Source organism: Pangasianodon hypophthalmus, chromosome 25 (genome assembly GCF_027358585.1).
Source record: "Pangasianodon hypophthalmus isolate fPanHyp1 chromosome 25, fPanHyp1.pri, whole genome shotgun sequence".
NCBI lineage: Eukaryota > Metazoa > Chordata > Actinopteri > Siluriformes > Pangasiidae > Pangasianodon > Pangasianodon hypophthalmus.
The window spans coordinates 7,201,047-7,207,541 of record NC_069734.1 but is presented as its reverse complement, the minus strand read 5'-3'; positions in this window follow the sequence as shown (position 1 = coordinate 7,207,541).

Genomic DNA, 6,495 nt, shown 5'->3' with positions numbered 1-6,495 from the left:
GTTGATTAGATATTCAGAGGTTTTTGAAAGGGAGAGTAGCTGCACAGTTTAAGGCTTGAATGGAGATTCTAGTATCAATATGGAATTAGGTCTGCGCCAATATCTCAAAAACTGTGGAACAAATTAGTGGTAAGTAATAATAAAGAATAATAAATTTTAAGAATTTAAAATTTATTATTATATATATTATATAGTAAGAATAATAAATTTTATTATAGTGCTGGCCGATAAAAGGATCTCCAGTTGAATCACGATAAACGATATACTTTTCCTCAATAATTATGATAAGCCGAGGATATTCAAATTCAATAAACTTTCATTTCTAGTTTCCTGTCTCACATGCCAAAATAGACAACGGATTTAACCTTAACGAGTTGACGTAAAGCCACCACAACAGCCAATCAGGCTGCACCTTGAATTGCACACCAACTTGAGGGATTCAGGTCTACATCAACAGTAGCAAGCTATGGAAAGATGGCATGTAGAGAGAGGCCAGAGAGAAAAAGTGAAGACGAAGGTAGGCCATCAGCTGTTGATGACATTGCTCCAGATAAAGGGCACAGCACTCCCGGTTCAGATATCAGTAAATCAGCAGTTTCTGAAACACTCAAACCAGTCAATCTGGCACAAACAACCATGCCATGGTTAAAGTCACAGAGATCACGTTTTTCCACATTCTGATGTTTGATGTGAAGAATAACTGAAGCTCTTGACCTGTATCTGCATGATTTAATGCATTGTGCTGCTGCCACATGATTGGCTGTCTGGATAACTGCATAAATCAGCAGGCGTACAGGTGTTCCTATTAAAGTGACCGGTAAGTGTATATTATGGTCTGACAATAAATATTTAAATATTTTATAAGTAATGAACATTTGGTTTATTCAGTCTGCATTATTTAGAAGGATTTTCTTGAAAAACTTTGACAGTTTTATTAAATTCTATACCATGATCATTATCGTAATCGATCAATATGGAAAAATTTATCTTGACAACATTTTCTGGCCATTTTTCACCCAGCTATAATTCAATCTATATCTATACTCTACACCCTAAACACTATGTGCTACACCCTGCAGTAACATTAAGTCTTGAGGCAGTCATGTCACTTATCGAGAAGTGATAAAAATGATCCTGTGTGTGTAGGTGTATGTGTCTCACACACACACATTTTCTTACCTCACATTCTAGTGTCTGCTTTTTTATGACTTGTTTCAGTGAGTTGATGTTTTCCTGAAGCAGAAGACAGAAGGAAACAAAGAGAGAAGAAATATACCCTAAACTATACACATTATTCCGTTTATCCACATTAATCAGTCAGGTCCATAAATATTGGGACAGTGACACAGTTTTGGTAATTTTGCCTCTGTACACCACCACAGTGGATTTGAAATGAAGCAGTCAAGATGTGACTAAAGCGTAGACTTTCAGCTTTAATTCAAGGGGTTTAACAAAAATATTGCATTAACCGTTTAGGAATTACAGCCATTTTTTACAGAGTTCCTCCATTTTCACAGGCTCACAAGTAATGGGACAATTGACTGATAAGCAGTTTCATGGCCAGCTGTGGCCTGTTTCCTCCTTATATCATGATAAATTAAGGAGATAAAAGGTCTGGAGCTGATTCCAAGTGTTGAATTTGCATTTGGTAGCTGTTCATGGGAACTCTCAATATGCCGTCCAAAGAGGTGTTGATGCAAGTGAAGGAGGCCATCATTAGGCTGAAAAACCAAAACAGACCTATCAGAGAGATAGCAGAAACTTTAGGAGGGCCAAATCAACAATTTGGTACATTCTTAAAAAGAAGGAATGCACTGGCGAGCTCAGCAACACCAAAAGGCCTGGGAGACCACAGAAAACAACTAAAGTGGATGATTGCAGAATTCTTTTCTTATTGAAGAACAACCCCTTCACAACATCTAGCCAAGCCAGGAACACTCTGGAGGAGGTAGGCCTATCATTGTCAAAGTCTACAATCAAGAGCCACCTTCATGAATGTAAATACAGACGGTTTACCTCAAGATGCAAACCTCTGGTAACACTCAAGAACACAAAGGCCAGATTAGACTTTGCTAAAAAACCTCTAAAAAAAGCCTGACCAGTTCTGATGCAAGATTAACTTGTACCAGAATGATGGGAAGAGAAAAGTATGGAGAAGGAAAGGGAGGGCTCATGATCCAAAGCATACCACATTATCCGTCAAACATGTGGAGGCAGTGTTATGGCATGGGCATGTTTGGCTGCCAATGGAACTGGGTCACTGGGGTTTATTGATAATGTGACTGTTGATAGAAGTAGCAGGATGAATTCTGAAGTGTACAGAGCTATACTTTCTGCTCAGATTCAGTCAAATGCTGCAAAACTGATAGGACAGCACTTCACAGTACAGATGGATAACAACCCAAAACATACTGTGAAAGCAGCCCAAGAGCTTGGAAATTAAATGTTCTTAAATAGCCGAGTCAGTCACCTGACCTCAACCCAACTGAGCTGCTTTTCACTTACTGAAGACAAATCTGAAGGCAGAAAGACCCACAAACAAGCAGCAACTGAAGATGGCTACAGTAAAGACCTGGCAAATCATCTCAAGGGAGGAAACTCAGCATTTGGTGATGTCCATGGGGTCCAGACTTCAGGTAGTCATTGACTGCAAAGTATTTACCTCCAAGTAATAAAAATAATCCTAATATTTATGATTATATTAGTTTGTCCCATTACTTTTGAGCCTGTGAAAATGGAGGAACTTTGTAAAAAATGGCTGTAATTCCTAAACGGTTAATGCAATATTTTTGTTAAACCCCTTGAATTAAAGCTGAAAGTCTACGCTTTAGTCACATCTTGACTGCTTCATTTCAAATCCACTGTGGTGGTGTACAGAGGCAAAATTACCAAAACTGTGTCACTGTCCCAATATTTATGGACCTGACTGTACATTACACCCTAATTGAGGGGGGTGCAAGTTCTCAAAAAAAACTGGGAAGCAGGGTTCATGGGGAAAAGGTTTAAATACCCCCCGCCCTACAGTAACAGCAGTAAACTTGTGTATCATCAGTAAGTGTTAAGGCAGTAATGTCACTTACATTTGTTTTCTCCCCCAAGTGGATAACACTACTAAGGAGGGCAAAAATAACTGCACACATAAACACACAACACATACATGGCATCAACACACATGTCCCTAGTAGAGCAGATGAGTTTATACACACACTACATTGTAGGTTTATCAGGAAACGCTAGTGTATAGCGTGCTTGTTTTTAATAACTGATAGAAAAAAATAATGAATGCATGTACATACTTACAGGTAAACAGCAAACAGATGTAGAAAAAATAAACAAGGACAGTGCATCTGAAGAGAGATGGAGGGACGGCATGGTTATGCAGAGTGTGTACACACACACACACACACACACATACACCCACACACACACAGCTTACATTATGGGACCAAGAGGAATATCTTCTCGCAGTTCTTCGGCTGCCTGGATGGGATCCTCTGAAGGAGGACCCTCTAAACAAGTAAAGAATAAACCATTATTTTACACAGATAAACAACAGTTAACGTGTGTGTGTGTGTGTGTGTGTGCGTCTCACCTGTGGGAGGATGCATAAATTCACCTCTCAGATGTTCATGAGTGAGAACAGGAACTGAAAGAATCACACAGAATAAAGAGTGCTTTAAGCATGCTAAAGTGACACAATGCAATTTTTTGCTCTAAACATGACACAGACTTATTATTCTATATTTCTGTACAAAAGAAACTCTGGCTGCATGTTAACTGAGAAAAGAATCCCAGAAAAATGATAAATAATGAGTAGCTCCAAAGCTTCGCCCCATAGGTCCCACATGGCCTTGTGAGACACTTTGTCGTCATGGAGACGCCCAGTTGACTTACGATTTGGTTGAAAATACTAAACCGTGTAACTTTTGAAGAATATTTGATGTCTCAGAGCAAGAAAACAGGTTGAAGCTCTGCCGTTTAGCAAACTGAATACAAACAAATATATTCGTACATCATTCGTAGGAGCATTTACACAATTTACAAATGTGATATTCATGAAAATCCTGTTATTTTTAAAAATCGTTTGTAGTGAAGTGAAGTGACGTGACTTGTGGCCAAGTATGGTGACCCATACTCAGAATTTGTGCTCTGCATTTAACCCATCCAAGTGCACACACACAGTAGTGAACAGTATTGAACTTGTATACTAAGTTCTCCTCTGAGCATGTTGAAATTTACATAAAAGGAGACTCACTAATGTGAACCTCGATTGATCAGCTATAAATCATATAACCGCTGATGAGTTACTGTGATTTTATACACAGATTATGAATTGAATTATTTCAATTACACACAAATGTAAGGAACATTTTGTGAAATTCTGCTGTTTGATAATAATGAATGGAAAGAAAGTGATCCAAAACTAATCCATTTATTAAAACAAATAAGACTATTAATAAGTCATTCAATTCTGACAAAAGTAATGGCACCCTAAAAAAGGAGGAACAGTTATTGTGCCTCTATGGTGGCCGACACTCTGCAGGGGCTAAGCTGCATTATTGGAACACTTAACGCATGCTGTGCTTAGGAGGGGCTCTTTTGTTGTTGCTTTGCCTTTTTTGGAGTTTTGTGGGCAGAGATAAATATAAATCATCTCTGCAATGAATCTGATTAGTAATTTATGGCTGATGGGTATGAGGAAAATCAGCAAGATTTTTTAGTGACAAAAGCATTTACACACAACTTTACTAAAAGATTAACAAACAAAGCCCAATGTGTCTGTTTTGATTTTATGAGTGAGTTTATGTTGGAGTTAAGGCAGGTTGCACTCACTGTCTTACAAATTAATTCAGTCCCTTCCAGTATGGCGGATATGTTGACATATCATAGTAGCTAACAACCAGCTAATGAGCATCTACCTTTTTTTTTCATATCTATGTTACTATGGGAAGAGAAAATATTTGTATCTGATTGGCTGTTAGATGTGCATCCAATTTTCTTGATGGTGAGATTATGATGAAGCAGACATATTACTTTATAGTCCATCTTAATTAATGACCTGTTACATGTGAAATTGTCCACTTTGAGGAACTCACTTGCTTCTAGTCTCTCATAATCACGTATGTTGATTTCACTAAATGAGTAGAGATAGGCCCCACCCACTCTGCGGTTCCTCCTCCTGAAGTTCCTGGGGTGAGTGAGAGAGAAAGAATAAACAGATATAAACAGATATAAAACATAATGAATTAATTCACATCTATTCCACCCACACCCACACAGACACACACACGCACCTGGCAGGGTTCTCCCTATAGGAGATTTGTTGATTGGGACGATAATACCCGTTCGAGATCAATCTGGGACTGCGGCGAAACATTTCTGCAGGATGAGAGGAGAGAAACAGAAGAACTAAGCACAGTTACTGTAAACTAAAACAAATACTGAAACTTATCAAGCTAAAGTCTTTCAACATTATAGTACGAACAGTACTGTATTATCACTATGTTATCATCTGCAACATTTCTAGCTTGAAATGAAATAGTTATAAAAAAAAAAAAAAAAAAAGCCCCATTTAATTACAACATTCAACTATTACTTTGTTCACTTTTCTAGATTGCAGTGAGTCACAATGTGTCCTAAAACACATCAGCTACCAATATTTAAAGATGTAATCAGTGATTTTAACAGAACTTATCTGAAACTGGCTGTTTTGAAAGTTAGAATTTCAAAAATAAACATTTAAAACACTCTGTGCAGCGTTCCATTCAAAATACCACGACCCAACTCACATGTCCACATCTGGCTTGTGCTAGAACGCCTGAATACAATTCATCTGTGATTTTTGACAGAGTACCAATAACCATGATTTATAGTCAAGTTTATCAGTATATGATTTTTAAATTACAATAGCTAATGTTAAGAACACAAAAACAAAACTCAGCTTTGAAACTTCTGTGTAGATATGTGATTATAAATGTTTACAGAAACTGTAATCCTGAAATCCCTAGAGGATATCATCCACTACACAGCCATTAGAGCTGTAAGCTGTGGAGTGTAAGATAATTACACAGTGTTATAGACATATATAGCTAGATGAGTATACCTTTCTCTTGAATTGCTGCTTTCTGGTTGCTTTGAATACTCACACTCTCTGTGTTTGTGAAATTATGAGCTTTGGAATGAACCTTTGTCGTAAGCCATGCCTCTGTGATGTCATGATTCCGTGTAATAAAGTGTGTGTGTGGTGGGGGGGGGGGGGGTTCAACATTAAAGGTTTCAACAATAATTAACAGTAAAGCAACACACTAATTGTTCTCTGATTATTATTATTATTATTATTATTATTATTATTATTATTATTATCCATCCATTTTCTGTACCGCTTATCCTACACAGGGTCGAGCCTATCCCAGGGGACACCATGGATGAGGTACCAACTCATCACAGGGCACAATTATTATTATTATTATTATTATTATTATTATTATTCCACCT